Raw genomic sequence first — 23,482 nt, 5'->3', positions numbered from 1 at the left:
TTCGTTTTTGCTCTGATATGCCTTGTCAGCTGTGAGACCTTATATAGACAGGTCCAAATCACATCCAATGAAAAGAATTTACCACAGGTGGAGTCCAATCAAGGTTTAGAAAAATTTCAAAGATCATCTAGAGAAATGGGAGGCCCCCAGAGCTAAATTTCAAATTTCATAAAAAAGGGTCTGAATACTTATGTCCATGCAAAATTTGAGTTTTTCATTTTTTAAAAATTTGCAAACATTTGTAAAATTCTGTTTTCACTTTGTCATTATTGGGTATAGAGTGCAGAATGATGGGGAAAGCCTTAACATAACAAAATGTGAAAAAAGTGAAAGGGGCTGAAAACATTCTGAATGCACTGCATGCATACTTTTTTAAGGGTCACCAAGCATGTGGCACTATCTAAAGGGAGGCCCTGAGCATATGGCACTATCCACAAGGAGCACTGAGCATGTGGCACTATCTACAGAGGCAGCATTGAGTATGTGGCACTATATACAGGGGACACAAAATGTCTGTCACTATCTACAGGGAGCACATTTGTGGCACTAAATGCAGGGGGCACAGAGCATGTGGCACTCTCTACATGGGGGACAAAATCATATGGCACTATTTAAAGGGGCACAAAGAATATGGCCTTATCTACAGGGGGCACAGTGCATGTGGCACTGCCTACAGGGGGCAAAGAGCGTGCAGCACTATATACAGGGGCACTAATCGTGTGTCACTATCTATAGTGGAGAAAAAAAGGGGGAGAAGAGGATGTGGCGCTCCTCTAAGGTAATAATGTTTGTACCACACTTAAGTCTTAAACAATCAGGATTGGCGAGTTAGACTCAACTAGTAAGGTTGTCCGAATATAGGCACAACGCTACTGCTTGACGTCGGAATGTTTGTGTGGATGCCGGCTGCCACCCACTGCTATTCTTCAGGTGAATAGGATCCTTTGTTCCCGGGGAAGACAAGTAATTCAGGAGAAGGCAGAAAAATTGTGCAGCGTTGCGGTCACGGCACCTGGCAGGTAAGTATTCAAAACTATGTATTTTTCTTTTGGTATTATTCATTGTAATGCAGGGCTATGCGTTTCCAGATGAACCTGATGAAGGGACCTGTCCGGTCTTGAAACAGTCCGGTCCTGAATGACTATCTATAGGGGGCACAGAGGGCATGGCACAATATTTGGGGGCACAGCATGTAGCAAAATGAGGTCACTGTGTGTAGTGTGTATGTGTGAGTCTTTATTTTTAGAGGGCACTGCTTAAGGCACTATTTTTAGTAGGCACTGTGTGTGGCGCTTTATGTCCATGGAGAATTATGGCACTTTTCATGGGGAAGTGTGTGTGGTACTATTTTATGGGGTTCTGTGTGTTTGGCTATTTATTTTCAGGAGGCATAATATGATAAACAATTATATTCAGGGGCACAGTGTGTGGTTGTATTTTCAGGGGGTGCTGTATTTATCTACTGAGCTTTGTTCTGATGGTGTATATATGTACTGAGCTTTGTTCTGGTGCTGTATTTATGTTATGAGCTTTGTTCTGGTGCTATATATATGTACTGAGCTTGGTTCTGGTGCTGTATATATGTACTGTCCTTTGTTCTGGTGTTGTATATATGTACTGAGCTCTGTTCTGGTGTTGTATTTATGTACTGAGCTTTGTTCTGTTGCTGTATTTATGAACTGAGCTTGGTTCTAGTACTGTATATATGTACAGACACTGCAAACACAGCCTCAGTGAATTGATTTTACATGCGCAAGGGGGGTACAATTTTCCTTATCTGCCCATGGCACCAAAATAGTTTGTCCTGGCCCTCACAGTACCCACGAGATCCTGATGAGAGATATAGCCATCACGGAGCGGGAACTAACGCCCGCTCGTTACAGATATATTAGTCATAGTTCGTTAATGGGTTAACAAGTAATTTCCCTCTTTAGACACACAAACAGCTTGTTTTGGTAGGAAATTCAAGTTAGTAAAGCTTTCTTTCACTGTCTATCTGCTCCTACAGCCAACATGAGTAGGGAGTAAGTAAAGGACAGCAGTAACTCAAGTCTTCTCTGATGAGTTGGTACTCCTAATAGAGACAAACACCAGAATTCTCGCTTCATATATATAGTTTACTGAGCGATCAATGCATTGAAAGGTTCACAGAGTAGGTTTATGCAGAGTGACAGCATTATGATACAATTAAATAATTATTATACCCCAAATTTTGGCTATGTACCAATATTCCTAACTAAAGAAAAATACATTTAACCTCTTCACGCGCTGCGCCGCAACTGTACGTCCTGCAGAGGGCTTGCTTTCCGCATCAGGACGTACAGTTGCGGAGTGGTTCCCGGCGCACACCATCCTAACGGACAGTGTCCGGGAACCGGGAGGTCAGCTGTCCCCAACAGCTGACACTCAAGTCTTGCCGGTCAGCGGACCATAGCCGCTGATTTCGGCAATTAACCCCATAAATGCAGCGACCGATTGCGGTCGCCGCATTTAAGGGGATTAAAGCACATCGGGAGCCCCCACAAAGTGATTGTGGGGGCTGCCGATACTTGTCGTTGCAATCGGAGGCCAGACAATGACCTCCGGGTTGCCATGTACATAAGCCTCGGAGGAGCAGCCTCCGGCCGGTCCTCCGAGGCTTCCTGTCAGTGTGAGGATATGTGCACACGATAACGACCATTACGGCTGAAATTACGGAGCTGTTTTCTGGAGAAAACAGCTCCGTCATTTCAGCCGTAATTGCTCGTCCTCGCATTGACGGCCGTAATTTAGAGCTGTTCTTCATTGAATTCAATGAAAAACGGCTCAAATTACGTCCAAAGAAGTGCCCTGCACTTCTTTGACGAGGCAGTCATTTTACGAGTCGTCGTTTGACAGCTGTCAAACGACGACGCGTAAATTACATGTCGTCGGCACAGTACGTCGGCAAACCCATTCAAATGAATGGGCAGATGTTTGCCGACGTATTGGACGTATTGGAGCCGTATATTCAGGCGTAAATCGAGGCATAATATGCCTCGTTTACGCCTGAAAATAGGTTGTGTGGACCCAGCCTGACTGTCACATCACAATGACAGTTGGAATGCATTACATGACGTAGGTAGTGTAATGTACTCTAGCAGCGATCAAAGCTGCAAGTCTGACTGTCCCCTAGTGGGACAAGTAAAAAATTTAAAAAAAAAAAGTAATAAAAATATTTTAAAAAAGTGTAAAAATAAAAGTTATACGTTATATAAACAAACACTGCTTTTTTTCCTATAACACATTCATTATAGGAAAAAAATGAACACGTTAAAAAAAAGTACACATATCTGGTATCACCGCGTTCGTAACTACCTCAACTATAAAACTATAATGTTATTTTTCCCGCACGATCAACACCCCAAAAAAAAATCTATGAAAAACGACCCCAGAATCGCTATTTTTTTATCACAACCCCTCCCAAAATGGAGAATAAAAAGTGATCAAAAAGTTGCATGTACCCGAAGATAGTACCGATGAAAACTACAATCCGTCCCGCAAAAAACAAGTCCTGACACAGCTTTTTTGACTAAAAAATAAAAAGTTATGGCTCTCAGAATATGGTGACACAGAAAATAAATTATTTTATAAAAAAGTGATTTTATTGTGCAAACGCTGCAAAACATTAAAAAAAACTATATACATATGATATCCCCGTAATCGTACCGACCCGTAAAATAAAGTAAAACGGTCATTTATAGCACACGGCGAATGCTGCAAAAAAAATAAACTAAAAAACATTTTCAGAATTGATTGTTTTTGGTCACCCGGCTTGTAAAAAAATTGAATAAAAAGTGATCACAAAAAACGCATGTACCCCAAAATGGTACCAATGAAAAGTACAGATTGTCCCGCAACAAATAAGCCCTCACACAGCTCCGGTGGTGAAAAAATAAAAAAGTTCTGGCGATGCAAAATGGCGATGCAAAATGGCGATGCAAAATGTGCAGGGTGTCCAAAAAGCGGATAAGATCGGGCGCCATTTATCAGTGCGACACCGGCCACATATCTATGAATTATTATTTATTTACCACATTATTAAACCCTCTTATTATGCCCTGATGTAATCTGCACAGTTTACATATGCCCCCACATTATAAATTGAAATACCAGCAATACCCCATACAGAACTATTACCAAGCAAAATCTGCGCTCCAAAAGCAAAATGGCGCTCCATCCCTTCTGAGCCCTGCAGAGTACCCAAACACCAGTTTGCGCACACATATATGACATCACCATACCCGAGAGGACCCGCTTAATGTTTTATGAGGTATTTGTCTTCAGTGGCACAAACTGGGTACAACATATTATGCACTAAAATGGAATACAAGTGGAAAATTGCAATATTCACACCATCCGCTGTGCATTAACCCCTTTGCACACTATGACTTAATAGCAGGTCATGGTGCGGGGGGTGATGTATGGAGCAGGCTCACGTGCTAAGCCCGCTCCATACGCTGTGGGTGTCAGCTGTGTATTACAGCTGACACCCAGGACTAACGGACAGGAACAGCGATCGTGTGGTTACAGATGCCTGTAAAAATAACAATATACCTGTAAAGGATCTGCCAGGCACAGCTTCTGTGTCAACGCCCACAGGTAATCAGTCTGCACTTGCTTCTATGTCTGTGAGACTGACTCCATCTTCCACCACTCAGGATGGCAGGCTTAGGAGTGGGAGAGCCTATCACAGCCTGGCCAGACGGAGCTAGCTCCCGCCCTCTGTCTATTTATACCTGCCTTTCCTGTTCCTCCTTGCTTGTGATTCTTCTCGTTTGGTTTCCTGGCCCTGCTGCAGCTACTTGAACTATTTGTCCCTGCTTCATATTGACCCTGGCTTACTGACCTCTCTCCTGCTCTGCGTTTGGTACCTCGTACACTCCTGGTTTGACTCGACTTGTTCACTACTATCCTGCTCTGCGTTTGGTACCTCGTACACTCCTGGTTTGACTCGGCTCGTTCACCACTCTTGTTGCTCACGGTGTTGCCGTGGGCAACTGCCCCATTTCCCTTAGCTTCTGTGTACCCTTGTCTGTTTGTCTGTCGTGCACTTAATGAGCGTAGGGACCATCGCCCAGTTGTACCCCGTCGCCTAGGGCGGGTCATTGCAAGTAGGCCGGTACTGAGTGGCGGGTAGCTTAGGGCTCACCTGTCTGTTTCCCTACCCCCATCATTACAATACTGCAATACATTAGTATTGCAGTACATTGTACCAGCGATCCAATGATCACCTGCTCAAGTTCCCTAAGGGGACTAATAAAAATGTGTAGAAGAATTCAAGTTATTAGTAGTGAGAGAGAAAAATGTTTAAAGTTAAAAAAAAAACCTTTTCCCATTTTTCTTATAAAGTAATGTAAAAAAAAATAAACAAAATTGGTATCGCTACGTCTGTAAAAGGCCGTACTATTACAACATATCATTATTTAACTCGCACAGTGAACACAGTAAAAAACTTTAATAATTTAAACCGCCAAAATCTCTGTTTTTTTTGTCACCTTAGCTCTCATAAAAAAATGTAATACAACTTTTTGATCACTATTTATGTACCAAAAAATGGTACCAGTTTAAACTACAGCTCGTCCCGCAAAAAAATAAGACCTCTCAGCGCTCAATATACCAAAAAATAAAAAGTTACGGCTCTCAGAATGTGGTGAAACAAAGCAATTTTTATTTTAACAAATAGATTTTTCTTTGTAAAAGTATTATAATTTAAAAAAACTATATAAATTTGGTATCACTATAATTGTATTGAGTAAAGTTTTAGCTTTTACCTACGAAAGCTGTAAAAACGAAAACCCCAAAAAATGTAATCAGATTTTTTTCCGATATTTGCCCACAAATATTTTTTTTTCAGTTTCCCAGTACATTTTATGGCACTTTAAATGGTGTCAATAGAAACTACTGTTCCTCCCGCAAGAAATAATCCCTCACACCACAGAAAAGTAGGAAAGCAAAAAATGGATCAGTCCTGAAAGGGTTAATTCATTTCTAATGAAAAAAAACATATGACCACATACGTATTTCCGTACTCAGGAGACATTGCTTTACAAAAATTGGTTGTTTTTTCCTCCTTTATCCCTTGTGAAAATGAGAAAATTCAACATTTTAGTGGAAAAAAATTGTGATATTCATTTTCACAGCCTAATTCTAATAAATTCTGCAAAAGACCCGTGTGGTCAAAATGCTAACTATACCCCTAGATAAATTCCTAGAGGGGTGTTGCTTCCAAAATGGGGTCACTTTTGGGGTCTTTCCACTGTTTTGGTCCCTCCAGGGCGTTGCAAATGCGACATGGCACTGAAAACCATTCCAGCAAAATCTGTGCTCCAAAATCCAAATGGCCCTCCTTCCCTTATGAGCCCTGCTGTGGTTCCAATCAGCAGTTTATTACCACATATGGGGTATTGTCGTAATCGGGAGACATTGCTTTACAAATGTTGGAGTGCATTTTCTTCGTTATTGCTTGTAAATATTAAAAATTTCTATGTTTTTTCAGAAAAACAGTAGATTTTCATTTTTGCAGACTAATTCCAATATATTTAGCGAAAAACTTGTGTGGTCAAAATGCTAACTGTACCCCTAGATAAATTCCTTGAGGGGTGTAGTTTCCAAAATTGGGGAACTTTTAGGGTGTTTCCACTGTTTTGGCACCACAAGACCTCTTCAAACCTGACAAGGTGCCTAAAATATATTCTAAAAAAAAAAGGAGGCCCAAAATCCACTGGGTGCTCCTTTGCTTCTGAGGCCTGTGTTTCAGTCCATTAGCACACTAGGGACACATGTGGGATATTTCTAAAAACTGCAGAATCTGGGCAATAAAATATTGAGTTGCATTTCTCGGGTAAAACCTTCTGTGTTACAAATAAAATGTATTAGAAATGAATTTCTGCAAAAAAAAATTAAATTTGTAAATTTCACCTCTACTTTGCTTTAATTCCTGTGAAACGCCTAAAGGGTTAAAACACTTTGTGAATGCTGATTCGAATACCTTGAGGGTGCAGTTTTCAAAAAGGGGTGACTTCTGTGGATTTTCTAATATATAATGACCTCAAAGCCACTTCACAATTGAACTGGTCCCTGAAAAAATGGCCTTTTGAAATTTTCTTTCAAATATGAGAAATTGCTGTTAAAGTTCTAAGTCTTGTAACGTCCTAGAAAAATAAATTGACGTTCAAAAAACGATGCACATACAAAGCAGACATATCGTATATAATAACTAGTAACTATTGGTATTACTATCTGTTTTACAAGCAGATACGTTTAAATTGAGAAAAATGCAAATGTTTTCTAAATTTTGGTGTTTTTCAGAAATAAATACCAAAATTATCGACCAAATTTTTTCACTAACATAAAGTACAACATGTCACGAGAAAACATTCTCAGAATCGCTTGGATAGGTAAAAGCATTCTGATGTTTTTACCACATAAAGTAACACATGTCCGATTTGAAAACATCGGATGTGTCCTGAAGGCCAAAACAGGCTGGGTCCTAAAGGGGTTAAAAAATAACATAAGTGGGAAGCTCCACAAACAATTAACAAAACATCCCCTCACTATAAATGAATAATAAGTGCCTTATATATTAGTAAGTCCCCATATATCACCCCAGTTTGAAAACTGCACCCCTCAAAGTATTCAAAACAGCATTTAGAAAGTGTTTTAACCCTTTAGGCATTTCACAGGAATTAAAGCAAAGTAGAGGTGAAATTTAAAATTTTCATTTTTTCAGTCCCACTAGGGACTTGAAGATCCAACTCTTGGTTCGTTGTTATAATACCCTGCAATACTTATGCATTGCAGGGTATTACACCTGTCAGTTTCACACTGACAGGCAGCGTATAAGGTCCTGCCTCTGGCAGGACCTAATCGCCTTCTGTAGATGGTAAACCCGGAGGCATTTGTTAGGCTTCCGGTTGCCATAGCAACAATCGGCACTCGGAAATCACGTAGCGGGGTGCTGATGTTGTTGTAACTCCTCAAATGCGGTGGTCGCTATTAACCTCTGCATTTAAGAGGTTAATTGGCGGGGATCACGCCTGTGATCCCACCCAATGTCTTCTGTGAGTATTAAGACTGCTAGTAGCAGCCAGTACTAAGGGCTTATTCAGACAAACGTGGTATACGTCCGTGCAACGCTCGTGATTTTCATGCACCTCGCACGGACCTATATTAGTCTATGGGGCAGTACAGACTGTCAGTGATTTTTGCGCAGCGTGAGTCCGCTGCGTAAAACTCACGACATGTCCGTTCTTTGTGCGTATTTCGTGCATCACGCACCCATTGAAGTCAATGGGTGCGTAAAAATCACGTGCACCATACGGAAGCACTTCCGTGGGACGCGCGTGATTCGCGCAATAGCAGTAAAACTATGAATGTAAACAGAAAAGCACCACGTGCTTTTCTGTTTACAAACATCCAAACAGAGTGTCATAATGATGGCGGCTGCGCGAAAATCACGCAGCTGCGCATCATACGGGGCTGACACACGCAGCTGTTAAGTGCCTTTTGCGCACTTAAAACGCAGCGTTTTTTGCGTGCGCAAAACGCACACGCTCGTGTGAATCCGGCCTAACAGATGCCGGGCTGTAAGGAATGCCTGTGCGATCCGTTAGGAGCACATGTAGATTAATGGGCTGCAGGCACAAGAACCAGGAACTCGTTAATCTACGCGGGGCGGTCGGGAAGGGGTTAAAGGCTATGTACTCCTTTGAAATCATTATATATGTATATATATATATATATATATATATATATATATATATATATATATATATATATGTCTATTAGGTTGTTTTGTGCAACTTTCTAAATACTTTTTGTTAAAAATTATTTTTACTTTTTGAGATACAGCTGGTTTGTTTTCTGTATACAGAGCATCTGTATCGTGTGCTGAAACCTGAATCCGTCAGGTCAGCGGCACTGACGGATTCAGTGACAGTGAGTTCTGCGTATCTCTGACATGCAGGATTGAGCTGTTACTGATCACATCTAAGTTCATAACATTATACTTGATTTATAAAAGTTGTATATCAACTCCTAGGCCCCATGCACACGACTGTAAAAATTGTCCGTAATTCATTTCTATGGCCGACAGACACCTTCACGTATATTTACGGGAAGGTATCCATGCCGTAGAAACCTTCGGTAAATAATAGAACATGTCCTATTTTTTATTTTTTGGACTGTGCTCCCATACTTTATAATCGATCATACGTTATAATCGGTAATTACGGACCGTGTAATGGGGCATGGTCGTGTGCATGGGGCCTTAATATGTATGGTTATTTCTTACACTACGGAGGTTATATAAAAGATACCAAATTACAAGGATCTCTATATGATTATATGGAAGAAATATTAATTGTATTAAATACATATTATGTGATTACATTAGACGCTTCATGAGTATATAATCTTTAAGTTTCTTTAACAATAATACTAATACTGTTGTTCACTGGAGACTTGAAAGACTTGAAGGCCTTAACACATCCAAAGATCCTACTAAATTTTGTCTCTCTTCTTGACATCTCCAACTCTTTCCCATATTAAAATTATTGTGCTGCCTTCAAGTGATTAAAGCTACTAAACAGCATAGAGCACACTTTTTATTTTATTTTATTTTTTTATCATAAAAGTTTTTAGCTGGATCGCTGGAGTAAGGTTTTAAACTTTTGCATTGGTCTAGTCGTTTGAGGAAGATTGGTGCAAAGTAAAAGTGGAGTAGTTGTCCATAACAACCAAGGAGATTCCTACTTTCATTTTTCAGAGATCTTTTGAAAATAAAAGAAGCAACCCTATTGGTTTCCATGGGCAATTAAACGTTGCACCAGTTTTAATAAAGATCCCCCACTATCCCTAGTTCAAGCCAGTAAAGACATGGCAGAATTTGTGCCTATGAATGGACTTCTCCAATAAAGAGTAAGTTAAATCTTGTAATTGACTGACATAAAATTACACGGGATAAATTATACATTGTTACGTAAACGTAAATTTTTATTGAGGTGACCAATTTGCTGTGTTGGCCTTTGTTGGTTAATTTTGGCAAGTTGTTCGGGTGTTAATTGTGCTCTTTGAGAAAGACGTTCATTACAGTCTTGTCTTACTTCAGGGTTTTGCCTTCTTAACACCTTGTTTTGGAAATTGGTTTCTTGTTGTTCCTGGCGTTCCCCTGCACTCATAGTTGTTCTTCTTATTCTCTAAGCTTTTGTTTTACTTTTAGCGATTATCTCGTCTTCGGACAAATTTGTTTTTTTAGGCAGCATTTTTTTTAGTGCAATTACACCCTTTAAGGCAATTATACTCTTTTAAACAATTACGCCTTTTAAGATTGTTTCGTTCCTTACAGCAGTTACGCCACTTAAGGTGGTTACACCTCTTTGGGCATTTTTTAGTCTCTTTGGGCTTTTATTAGCCTCTTTGGGTGTTTATTAGCCTCTTCGGGCTTTCCCCCTCTTCACCACCTCTGGCTCTCCCCCCTTCCGCTCTTTTCCACCACTTGACCACTCCCACCATTCCTACTCGAATAACTACCACTCGACCACTCATACTCGAATATCCACTACTCACCACTTCCACTCGAAAATCCTACGCTTCAACTCGAATATCCACCACTCGACCACTCCCACCCGAAAATCCTACGCTCCAACTCGATTGTTCACTACTCCCACTCGAAAATCCTATGCTGTTCTTGTTGCTTCTATCGTCGAAATGAAATAATAATAATAAGGAATTGGAAAGAAGGAGAGAAATTAGGTTTGGCACGTATCATAGAGTTTGGTTGTATTTGGTAAGAGAGAGAAAAGCAGCTGAGTAAAATAACTCAACTGTGCCTCGGACACCACGTCCTCACCCAATATATATATATGATGATATGAAGTTATTGCAGGTAGAGCTTGCATATCCAGAGCATGGATAATATTTTTGCTGGATATCTTTAGTCTTTTAAATGGTCAAAGTAACTTCATCTGAGCTCTGAAAAGTCATATAGATACAGTTAGGTACAGAATTATTTCGACAGTGACACTGGCATTTTAGCTATTCACCAAAACATATTGAATATAGAGTTATATAATCAATATGGGCTTAAAGTGCAGACTCTCAGCAGACTCTCAGCTTTAATTTGAGGGTATAAACATTCTAATTTGAGGAAGGGTTTAGGAAGTACAGCTCTTCAATATGTAGCTGCCTCTTTTTCAAGGGACCAAAGGTAATCAGACAATTATCTCAAAAGCTATTTAATGGGCTGCATGGGCTATTCCCTCGTTAATCCATCATCAATTAAGTAGGTAAAAGGTCACTGTAGCGTCCACGGCCGCAGACCGTCGGTGTTACTCCCCCCCCCCCGACGGCCGCAGCCATGGATCTGTGAGCGCTGGCCCGCAGCGCTCACTTCCGCTCCATTCTGTTGTGTCCCACAGGGTGCGCGCGCGCATGAAAATAATCATCAATTAACCCATGATCACCCTGGACTATAAAACGGACTTTGCCCTTTCACTCATGGCCTGAGCGTTGTTGTGTTTACCCGTGTTAGTCTTGCAAATGGTCCCTTAGTGATATCCTGTTCCCAGTGTTCCCGGACCTGCTACCTGTATCCTGTATCTCATGCTCCCGTTGTTCCTGTGCCTTAGAAAGTTGGAGCCATTTTGTGCCATCGGTCCCGCCTGCTGAGTTACACCATGCCTGGTGTCTGCTGCCAAGGTCCCATCTGAGCTTAGCTGTTACTACTGTCTGTACTGCTACAGGTACCCTTGTGCTTGGACAATATAGACATTGATTTGGTACACTATTTTGCCAGCTGCTATCCCACTACGCGGTACGGCCTAGTGGGTCCACATACCAACTGATCGTGACAGTACGCTCAGGCCATGGACCCCGCTGTTGAACCCAAGACCGTGACGACATCACAAGCCATGCAGGCGGATATGCTAGTCTGCCAATTACGACAGGACCAACTCCTCCAGGCGGTGAACGCCATTACACATCGCTGGATGCACAAACTGCAGTCATCTCAGCATCTGTTCCTGTTGCTCTGGCTGTTCCTCCTGCTACACCTCCTGTCAGTACCAGTGCTGAATCAAGATTCTCGCTGCCACTACCTCCTCGCTACGACGGAGACGCGAGGACCTGCAGGGGATTTCTGAACCAGTGCCAGATCCACTTCAGTCTACATGCCAGAGCATTTCCTACTGATGTCGCAAAGATCACATTTATAGTCTCACTCCTTACTGGCAAGGCCCTAGCATGGGCAAACTCTATCTGGGAACGTCAGGAACCAGTAACCTGTGACTTCCAGTGTTTCCTACAGACTTTTCACATGTTATTTGAGGAATCTGGAAACGTCTCCTCAGCAGCTGCATCTCTTTTGACCCTTCACCAGGGGGACACCTCCGTCGGCAAGTACTCCATTCTGTTCTGCATCCTGGCGGCAGAGCTGTCCTGAAACAACGAGGTCTTGGTGGCTACATTCTGGCAGGGACTGTCTCCTAAAATAAACGAGCTTGCCGCTCGTGATCTGCCACCTACCCTGGATGACCTCATACTTCTAGCCACCCGGATTGACATGAGGATCCGGGAGAGAAGTTTCCCTAAACTGGCTCCTATCATCCAGCAATCCCTGTTTCCCTCACCAGTTGTCCCACCAAAGGAGTCTATGCAGGTGGACCGGCTCAAACTGTCTGCCCAGGAGAAACACCGCAGACGCACTTCTGGACTTTGTCTGTATTGTGGCCTCGGAGGTCATGTTGTGTGTTTGTGCCCTGAGAAGCAAAAGAAACTCCAATGCCTAGGATTGGTTGGAGAGACAACCCAAGGTGGAACAGCGCTAGATAGAAAGTTCTCTTCGAAACTGTCCATTCCCGTGACCATAGTGTCTGGTAAAAAGACTCACCGGGTCTCTGCATATCTGGACTCAGGGTCCGCAGCAAACTTCATCCAAAAAGACCTAGTGGATCTTCTCCGGTTGCCCACAGTCCCTCTGGAGACGTCTTTGACTGTTGCCTCGGTGAATGGACTGCCTCTGACTTCATGAGAGCAAATGCAGAGGGTTCACCACAAACCATTAATCAGCCTCAAAAATAGAAAGGCCAGATTACACATTGCCAAACAACATCTAAAGAAGCCAGATCAGTCCTGGAACAGCATTCTTTGGACAGATGAAATTAAGATCAAGCTGTACCAGAATGATGGGAGGAAGAAAGTATGGAGAAGGATTGGAACAGCTCATGATCCAATGCACACCACATCCTCTGTAAAACATAGTGGAGGCAGTGTGATGGCATGGGCATGCATGGCTGCAAATGGCACTGGGTCACTAGTGTTTATTGATGATGTGACTGAAGACAGAAGTAGCCGGATGAATTCTGAAGTGTTCAGGGATCTACTTGATGCTCAGATTCAACCAAATGCAGCACGGTTGATTGGACGTCGCTTCACAGTACAGATGGGCAATAACCCAACACATACTGCGAAAGCAACCAAGGTTTTTTTTAAGGCAAAGAAGTGGAATATTCTGCAAAGGCCAAGTCAATCACCAGATATCAACCCGATCGAGCTGCATTTCTCTTGCTTTAGACAAACTAGCAACAATTGAAGACCGCTACAGTAAAGCCTGGCAAAGCATCACAAAGGAGGAAACCCAGCGTTTGGTGATGTCCATGGGTTCCAGACTTCAGGCAGTCATTGCCTGCAAAGAATTCTCTACAAAGTATAAAAAAACAACTTTTATTCATGGTAATGTTAATTTGTCCATTTACTTTTGAGCCCCTGAAATGAGGGGGTTGTGTAGAAAAATGGTTGCAATTCCTAAACGTTTCACAGGATATTTTTGTTCAACCCCTTGAATTAAACCTGAAAGTCTACACTTCAATTGCACAGATATTTCATTTCAGATCCAATGTGGTGTCATGCAGAGCCCAAATCATGAAGATTGTGTCAGTGTCCAAATAATTCTGGACCTAACTGTATGTCAGAATGTATAACTGAGACCCCCATGAATCACCAGAACAAAGAAGCAGTGATGCTCCCATATACCCGCTATGGCACAAATTTAAATCTCCAAGGAGAGCTAAAGCAAAAATGAGTGTCGTAGCCACTTCCACCTTCGGTGGAGATCTTAGCGCATAAAGCCCTGCCAATCACAACTTCTCTATGACATTTCAGAAGTTAGTTGAAATGATAACAGATATAGTATTAATTATAAAAGTTGCTACGCACTTAGTTAGGTACACTTTTCCAGAAATGCAGTACATTTTGTATAAAGATAATAATAATAATAATAATAATAATAATAATAATAATAATAATAAGCCATTCAATGTGTCAACTATACAGTAAAAGGGCACTTCTGGAAGGGGGCAGTATGTTTTGACAGTACTGTATAACTGTGCATAAAAGAGGACACTTCAATGAAGCCAAGAATAATCTAATTCTAATCTCTTTCAAGTGTATAGTATTGTCAATGTCCTTGGTATATGTGAATGCTGTCAATAGACAATAATGTATAAATCCTGTCAAGAGGGTTTGCACCTTTATAAGATCATTTCAGAAACTATATGTAATATATTTGCTGTATACTGGATCTTTGCAAAATTACTGCGATAGGGATTTATTTCTTCCGAACAAACTTTCTTTATTGACCTGCTTCTATTGAAATACTGACTGGACTAAAGAGACTTAATGTTTTTTCCTACATGAGTTGTACAGTATAACATTATTGTATACACCCACCATCAAACATATTGTGATGTTTCAAAGAACATAATAAAACAGTAGTAGACAAGTTGACATATATCAAAAGATGTGTTGAACATTTAACCTTTTTATTGACAAAACTATTTTATTAACTCTAATTTAGAAATTCCTTGCTGTCATGCTATTATATGACATTATTACAGTACATTGCCTAAGATGTAAGGGATGTAACCAATGTATTACAGTATCTTTCACAATATACGGTAAATTATACATTTCTTTTCACCAGTAAATTATTTAGATTTTTTCAACATGTTTTGAACATGCTTTTATGAATCTGAGAAATAATAATAATAATAATAATAATAATAATAATAATAATAATAATAATAATAATACTGTAAATCCAGTGGTGTTCCATAAGCATTACTCTAAACATGATGTAAACAAAATATGTTAATTTGAACTTGATCTAAGTCAAAATATTTAAAATCAGAGTAGCAATAAGTGATACTTCAGAGATAACCAGTGATTTATGCATTTTCTATGGCTGCGTTATATATTATTCTCTTATGAAAGAGTCCTTGGGCATTGGTAACAGATGCACACTCCAATGTAGAAGAATCATCAGCCTTCAAGCAGTCATTTAAGAACAATGTTAAAAAATAAGTGATATTGTAATGACGGGGGTAGGGAAACGGACAAGTGAGCCCTAATCTACCCGCCACTCTGTCCCTGCCTACTTGCAACGACCCGCCCTAGGCGACAGGGTACAACTGGACAGCGGTCCCTACGCTCAGTAAGTGCACGAGACAAACAGACAAGGGAACACAAAGCAAAGGGAAAGGGGCAGTTGCCCACGGCAACACCGTGAGCAACAAGAGTGGTGAACGAGCTGAGTCAAACCAGGAGTGCACGAGGTACCAAACGCAGAGCAGGAGAGTAGTCAGTAAGCCAGGGTCAGTATGGAGCAGGATCAAATAGTTAGGAGCTGTAGCTGGGCCAGGAAACCACATGAGAAGAATCACAAGCAAAGGAGGAACAGGAAAGGCAGGTATAAATAGACAGAGGGCGGGAGCTATCTCTGTCTGGCCAGGCTGCGATAGGCTCTCCCACTCCTAAGCCTGCCATCCTGAGTGGTGGAAGATGGAGTCAGTCTCAGAGACATAGACTCAGGTGCAGACTGATCACCTATGGGAGTATACACAGAAGTTGTGCCTGGCAGATATTTTACAGTACCCCCCCTTTTATGAGGGGCCACCGGACCCTTTCTAAGTGGACCTGGTTTATTGGGGAAACGAAGGTGGAACTTCCTGACCAATACCCCAGCGTGAACATCCCGGGCGGGTACCCAAGTCCTCTCCTCAGGCCCGTATCCTCTCCAATGGACCAGGTACTGGAGGGAGCCTTGGACCATCTTGCTGTCCACAATCTTGGCCACCTCGAACTCCACCCCCTCAGGGGTGAGAACGGGAACAGGAGGTTTCCTCGAGGGAGTCAAGGTCGGGGAGCAGCGTTTAAGGAGGGAGGCATGAAATACGTCGTGTATTCGAAAAGTTGGGGGCAACTCCAGTCGGAAGGAGACAGGATTGAGGACTTCAATGACCTTTTATGGCCCAATAAACCGGGGAGCAAACTTCTTGGACGGGACCTTAAGGCACAAGTTCCTAGACGATAACCACACCAGATCCCCGACCATAAACAAGGGGTTAGCAGAACGTCTTCTATCAGCCTGAGTTTTTTGTACGCTCTGGGACGCCTCTAGGTTCTTCTGAACCTGGGCCCAGACTGTGCACAGTTCCCGATGAACGACCTCTACCTCGGGATTGTTGGAACTACCAGGTGAAACGGAGGAGAACCGTGGATTAAACCCAAAATTACAGAAAAAGGGGGAGACCCCTGACGAGTTACTGACCCGGTTATTAAGGGAAAATTTGGCGAGGGGAATGAATGAGACACAATCATATTGACAGTCAGAGATAAAACACCTTAAATATTGTTCTAGAGATTGATTAGTCCTCTCAGTTTGGCCATTAGTTTCAGGATGGAAGGCAGAGGAGAAGGACAGATCAATCTCCAACTTTTTACAGAAGGCTCTCCAAAACAAAGAAACAAATTGTACCCCTCTGTCCGAAACAATATTGACAGGGACCCCATGGAGACGCAGGATGTGTTTGACAAACAAGGTAGCTAACGTCTTGGCATTGGGTAGTTTCTTGAGGGGCACAAAGTGGCACATCTTACTGAAGCGGTCTACTACAATCCACACCACCGACTTGCCTTGAGATGGAGGCAAATCGGTGATAAAATCCATGGAGATATGGGTCCAAGGTCTCTGGGGAATGGGCAAAGAACGTAGTAAGCCCGCTGGTCGGGACCTGGGAGTCTTGGACCTAGCACAAACCTCACAAGCGGCGACGTAGGCCTTAACGTCTTTAGGCAACCCAGGCCACCAATAGTTTCTGGCAATGAGGTGTTTGGTACCCAGGACGCCTGGATGACCAGATAGTGCGGAGTCATGATTTTCCCTAGGGTACCCTTAGCCGGTATTGCAGGGGAACAAACAGCTTGTCCTCAGGAAGGTTCCCGGGAGCTGAACCTTGATCAGCCGCAATTTCAGAGGCTAAATCAGAATCAATAGAAGAAATTATTATACCAAGAGGCAAAATACAAGCAGGATCTTCCTCCGAAGGAGGGCTGGCCATGAAGCTACGCGACAGTGCATCGGCCTTAATATTTTTAGACCCAGCCCTATAGGTAACCAAAAAGTTGAATTTGGTAAAAAATAGCGCCCATCGAGCTTGTCTCAGGTTTAGCCTCCGGGCAGATTTTAGGAAAACCAGATTCTTGTGGTCGGTAAGGACTGTTACCTGGTGCCTAGCCCCCTCCAGGAAGTGGCGCCACTCTTCAAATGCCCATTTAATGGCTAAGAGTTTGCGGTTGCCAATATCATAGTTACTCTCAGTGGGCGAAAACTTCCTGGAGAAGTAGGCACAGGGACGGAGATGGGTGAGGGACCTGGTACCCTGGGACAAGACAGCCTCCACTCCCACCTCGGATGCGTCAACTTCCACGATGAATGGCTACATTTGGTTGGGCTGAACCAACACCGGGCCGAGATAAAGCACTTCTTAAGGACCTCAAAAGCCTGGACAGCCTCAGGAGGCCAGTGGAGATCAGCACCTTTGCGAGTGAGGTCCGTAAGAGGCTTAGCGATGACCGAGAAGTTAGCAATAAATCTCCTGTAATAATTAGCGAACCCCAAAAAACACTGTAACGCCTTCAGGGAGGAAGGTTGGACCCATTCCGCCACAGCCTGGACCTTGGCGGGGTCCATGCGGAATTCATGAGGAGTGAGGATTTGACCCAAAAATGGTATCTCCTGTACCCCAAACACACATTTTTCGGTTTTCGCAAACAGTTTGTTTTCCCGAAGGACCTGGAGCACCTTCCTAACATGCTCAATGTGGGAGGGCCAGTCCTTGGAAAACACCAGTATGTCATCAAGGTACACTACAAGAAATACCCCCAGGTAATCTCTCAAAATCTAATTTATGAAATTCTGGAAGACCGCAGGAGCATTACACAACCCAAAGGGCATGACGAGGTATTCGAAATGACCTTCGGGCGTGTTAAACGCAGTCTTCCACTCATCCCCCTCTTTGATGCGGATAAGGTTATATGCCCCCCGTAGATCAAACTTAGAGAACCATTGGGCCCCCTGAACCTGATTAAAGAGATCAGGAATCAAAGGAAGGGGATACTGGTTCCTTACAGTGACCTTATTCAAGTTACGGTAGTCAATGCATGGCCTAAGACCACCATCCTTCTTCCCTACGAAGAAGAAGCCAGCACCTACCGGAGAAGTAGAGGGGCGAATGTAACCCTTGGCCAGGCATTCCTGGATATACTCTCTCATGGCTTCACGTTCGGGACAAGAAAGATTAAATATCCTACCCTTAGGAAGCTTAGCTCCTGGTACCAATTCGATAGCGCAATCGTATTCTCTATGAGGAGGTAACACTTCGGAGGCCTCCTTAGAGAAAACATCAGCGAAGTCCTGAACAAACTCAGGTAGCGTGTTCACCTCCTCAGGGGGAGAAATAGAATTAACAGAAAAACATGACGTCAAGCATTCATTACCCCATTTGGTAAGCTCCCCAGTATTCCAGTCAAACGTGGGATTATGCAACTGCAACCAGGGGAGGCCTAAAACCAAATCGGACGATAATCCTTGCATCAACAGTACAGAGCACTGCTCCAAATGCATGGAGCCAACAAGGAGTTCGAAAACAGGGGTATGCTGTGTAAAATAACCATTAGCAAGAGGAGTGGAGTCGATACCCACTACCGGGACAGGTTTAGGCAAATCAATCAAAGGCATAGCTAGAGACATAGCAAATTCCACAGACATGATATTAGCAGAAGACCCTGAATCCACGAAGGCACTGCCGGTAGCAGACCTACCACCAAAAGAGACCTGAAAGGGAAGCAATATTTTATTACGTTTCATATTTACGGGAAATACCTGTGTGCCCAAGTGACCTCCCCGATGATCACTTAGGCGCGGAAGTTTTCCGGCTGCTTATTCTTACGCCTAGGACAGATGTTCACTTGATTCTCTCTACGTTGTCGGGGGGACACGGAGGTCCCGAGTTGCATAGGTACCTCCGAGTCTTCCGTGGAAGAGCGAAGCAACGGGACCTCGGAAGGCATCATGGGGGAGTCAGAGGGGAAAACACAAAAACGTTCAAGCTGTCGTTCCCTGAGACGTCGGTCAAGTCTTACCGCTAAAGCCATAACCTGATCTAGGGAGTCAGAAGAGGGATAGCTAACTAGCAGGTCTTTCAGAGCGTTCGACAGACCCAACCTAAACTGGCACCTTAAGGCAGGGTCATTCCACCGAGAAGCTACGCACCACTTCCTAAAGTCAGAACAATACTTCTCAACAGGTCTCTTACCCTGACGTAAGGTCACCAGCTGACTCTCGGCAAAGGCAGTTCTGTCAGTCTCGTCATAAATGAGTCCGAGAGCAGAAAAGAAACGATCAACGGAGGAAAGTTCAGGGGCGTCAGGAGCCAAGGAGAAGGCCCACTCTTGGAGCCCTTCCTGGAGCCGGGACATAATTATACCCACCCGCTGGCTCTCAGAACCTGAGGAATGAGGCTTTAAGCGAAAGTAGAGCCTACAACTCTCCCGAAAGGAGAGAAAAGTCCTCCGGTCCCCTGAGAACCGGTCAGGCAACTTGAGGTGGGGTTCAAGAGGTGAGGTGAGGGGCACTACCATGGTAACGTCAGGTTGGTTGACCCTCTGAGCCAGGGCCTGGACCTGTAGGGAGAGACCCTGCATTTGCTGGGCCAAGGTCTCAAGGGGGTCCATAGTAGTGTCAGGGAGCAGGGTAGACTAGGTATACGGGCTTGTGATTATGTAATGACGGGGGTAGGGAAACGGACAAGTGAGCCCTAATCTACCCGCCACTCTGTCCCTGCCTACTTGCAACGACCCGCCCTAGGCGACGGGGTACAACTGGGCGGCGGTCCCTACGCTCAGTAAGTGCACGAGACAAGCAGACAAGGGAACACAAAGCAAAGGGAAATGGGCAGTTGCCCACGGCAACACCGTGAGCAACAAGAGTGGTGAACGAGCTGAGTCAAACCAGGAGTGCACGAGGTACCAAACGCAGAGCAGGAGAGTAGTCAGTAAGCCAGGGTCAGTATGGAGCAGGATCAAATAGTTAGGAGCTGTAGCTGGGCCAGGAAACCACACGAGAAGAATCACAAGCAAAGGAGGAACAGGAAAGGCAGGTATAAATAGACAGAGGGCGGGAGCTATCTCCGTCTGGCCAGGCTGAGATAGGCTCTCCCACTCCTAAGCCTGCCATCCTGAGTGGTGGAAGATGGAGTCAGTCTCAGAGACATAGACTCAGGTGCAGACTGATTACCTATGGGAGTATACACAGAAGTTGTGCCTGGCAGATCCTTTACAGATATGATTGGTTGACATTTTTTGTTATTACAGTTGTATTGCAACTCCCATGGCCACGGACCGTCAGGATTACTCACCTCCTGACGGCCGCAGCAATGGATCTGTGAGCGCTAGCCCACATCTCCTCCTCAGGAGGGGTGTGAGACGGCATCACTGAAATTCAGAGAACAAGGAGCGGAAGACCCAAAAATGGGGGAATTCAGAACAAATAGATCTTGTACAACAGTCACTTGTGGTAAATATATCTTCATGTACCCTTTCACATGCTCAAATGTCTTTATTGGGGAAAGGTCTTTCTTTTTTTTCAGTATCCACCACTGACTGGTGTCAACTTGACATTGATCTATATGCGTTCTTTAGGTCACTTAAATTTAAAGTATGGTTCTCTGAAAAGGAATGTTCTTCTGAACCAGTGACTTCTGTGATACCTGAACTCTCCTTGAAAGGCTTTGGGCTCTATAATAAAAGTGACTTTACACCTCCCTCTAATTCCGATGTACTAGAGGGTTTTATCTCTTCTGTGAAAAAGGATATAAGTCTTTTGAAATCTAATATTGTCAGTGATATATCCAAACTTGACACGTGACGAAATTGAAGGAATTGGTCCATAACGACAATCTCATTATCAAACCCGCTGACAAAGGCGGTGGGATCGTCATTATGGACCGACAGTTATATGTTAATGTGTTCATGAGGAAACTTAAGTATCTAATTGACAATGCCTATGCCCTTGATGTGATAGACAGAGAGCTACATGATTTCCTATTACCTAAACATCCAGTCACCCCTCTCATATATTGTCTCCCAAAAATACACAATAATTTGTATAATCCACCCGATTGTGTCAGGTAGAAATTCTTTATTCAGTCCCTTGGCTATTTTTTTTTAGATAAACTTCTATGGAGTTCTGCTACACAGGCTAACTCATATATCCAAAATTCACGATCTATCCATACCTAAGGAGACCATTTTGGTTTCCTTCGATGTGGTCTCACTGTATACCTTCATTAATCATGAGAGAGGGCTGTCTAGTATCAAAAAAGCTTTAGACATCACAAATTATTCCTCTGAATGTAAATGTTTTGCCGGTGATTTATTGGAGTTGATACTCAAGTGTAATTATTTTTTATTTGGTGATGACTTTCTTGTTCAGCTAAGGGCTATGGCCATGGGGTCGAATGTGGCCCCTACATATGCAAACATTTATATGGCGGACCTTGATGAATCTGTCGTCTATGTGTTCCACCATTTTTCCCATGTTTTGGGATGATGGCGATACATAGACGACATTTTCCTCATTTGGATCGGTTCACAAGTTGCCTTACAGGACTTCTTTATGGCTATAAATATTGCGGATCAGGATATCAAATTTACTATGGTCAACTTGACAGAGTCCATACAATTTTTGGACACTACTGTATATATCAAGGATGATCGTCTATTGACAGACCTCTTTGTAAAAACCACAGACCGAAATAGTCTACTACAATATGAGAATCAGCACCCTAGGAAGATGGTTAGATCACTTCCACTTAGCCAAATGCTGAAAGTTAAAAGGATCGTGGATGACAATTTCATTTTGATGGATCGTTTGGAAGAGATGCGGCAAAATTTTCGCCTAAGAGGTTACCCTAACAAATTAATTAGAACTCAGATTACTAAAGTTAGGGATACGGAAAAGTGCAATGAAATTACTACATGTACTCCCAAAGAGAGACGTATTCCTTGTGTTACAACTTTTGATGAGCATAGTCCTCTTATTATGCGTGCTATACGGAAACATTGGCCCATGTTGGGTAATTTCTATGATATTCCTTCTTTTAAACTTCCTCCCCTCTTCTCATACAGGAGATCAACTAATTTAAGAGATACATTAGTAAAGAGTGATATAGGTCCTAAGGGCACTGGTAGGTCCATTAAACATGGTTCAATTACTCGGAAAGGTTGTTACCCCTGTCTTGGTTGTGCCAATTGTGGTTTGATGTGTAAGGGTGACACCTATATGCACACAGCCACAGGCAAAATTTACAAGATACAACATTTTTTGACTTGAAGGTCAGACTTCGTGATTTATATACTTATGTGCCCTTGTAAACTTCTATACGTAGGTGAGACTACGACTGAGTGTAGGACTAGACTGAATACTCATAAATCTACAATCTATATGAAAAAGACGGAATTACCGTTACCTAAGCATTTCTGTGAAGCCAAACCTAGGGTTAATCAGCTCAGTTTTTGGATTATTGATCATTTACCACCACTCAGGAGAGGGGGTGATAGGAGAAATTGCTTAAGAGAAGGGAGGTAGAGTGGATTAATAACTTAATACTGTACAACCAAATGGCCTTCATTTTGAATATAACCTTAGAGCGTTTCCATGAGATGTATTTTTGGGACGGATATGGATTCTAGATGTCCCCTTAGGTACTATCCAAAGATACCATTGTATCGTCCCCTTATATAGTAAGGTTTAGTGTACATTATATTAGAGTTTTCTTATACACTTGGTTCTTTTATATATTTGTTTATAATATTTATGACAGATTATTTTTTATATATGGAGAATATATTCTATTTTTTTGTATTTTTTAGGTATCTATTCAATTGAATCTGGACTACTGCATTGGACACTCACCCAAACTGAGGGACTCAACATTGACATATACGGCATTTCCATCTTATACTATATCATTTAAATGTGAAATTGTATATATGATATATAAAAATTATTTTGTTGATTAATACAAGACGCATCCTCTCTTTTCTTAAACTGGGTTCAATAGAACCT

The sequence above is a fragment of the Rhinoderma darwinii genome, chromosome 1, assembly GCF_050947455.1.
Source record: "Rhinoderma darwinii isolate aRhiDar2 chromosome 1, aRhiDar2.hap1, whole genome shotgun sequence".
In the NCBI taxonomy this organism is placed as follows: domain Eukaryota; kingdom Metazoa; phylum Chordata; class Amphibia; order Anura; family Rhinodermatidae; genus Rhinoderma; species Rhinoderma darwinii.
The sequence above is the reverse complement of the archived record's forward strand: the minus strand, read 5'-3'. Positions refer to the sequence as shown.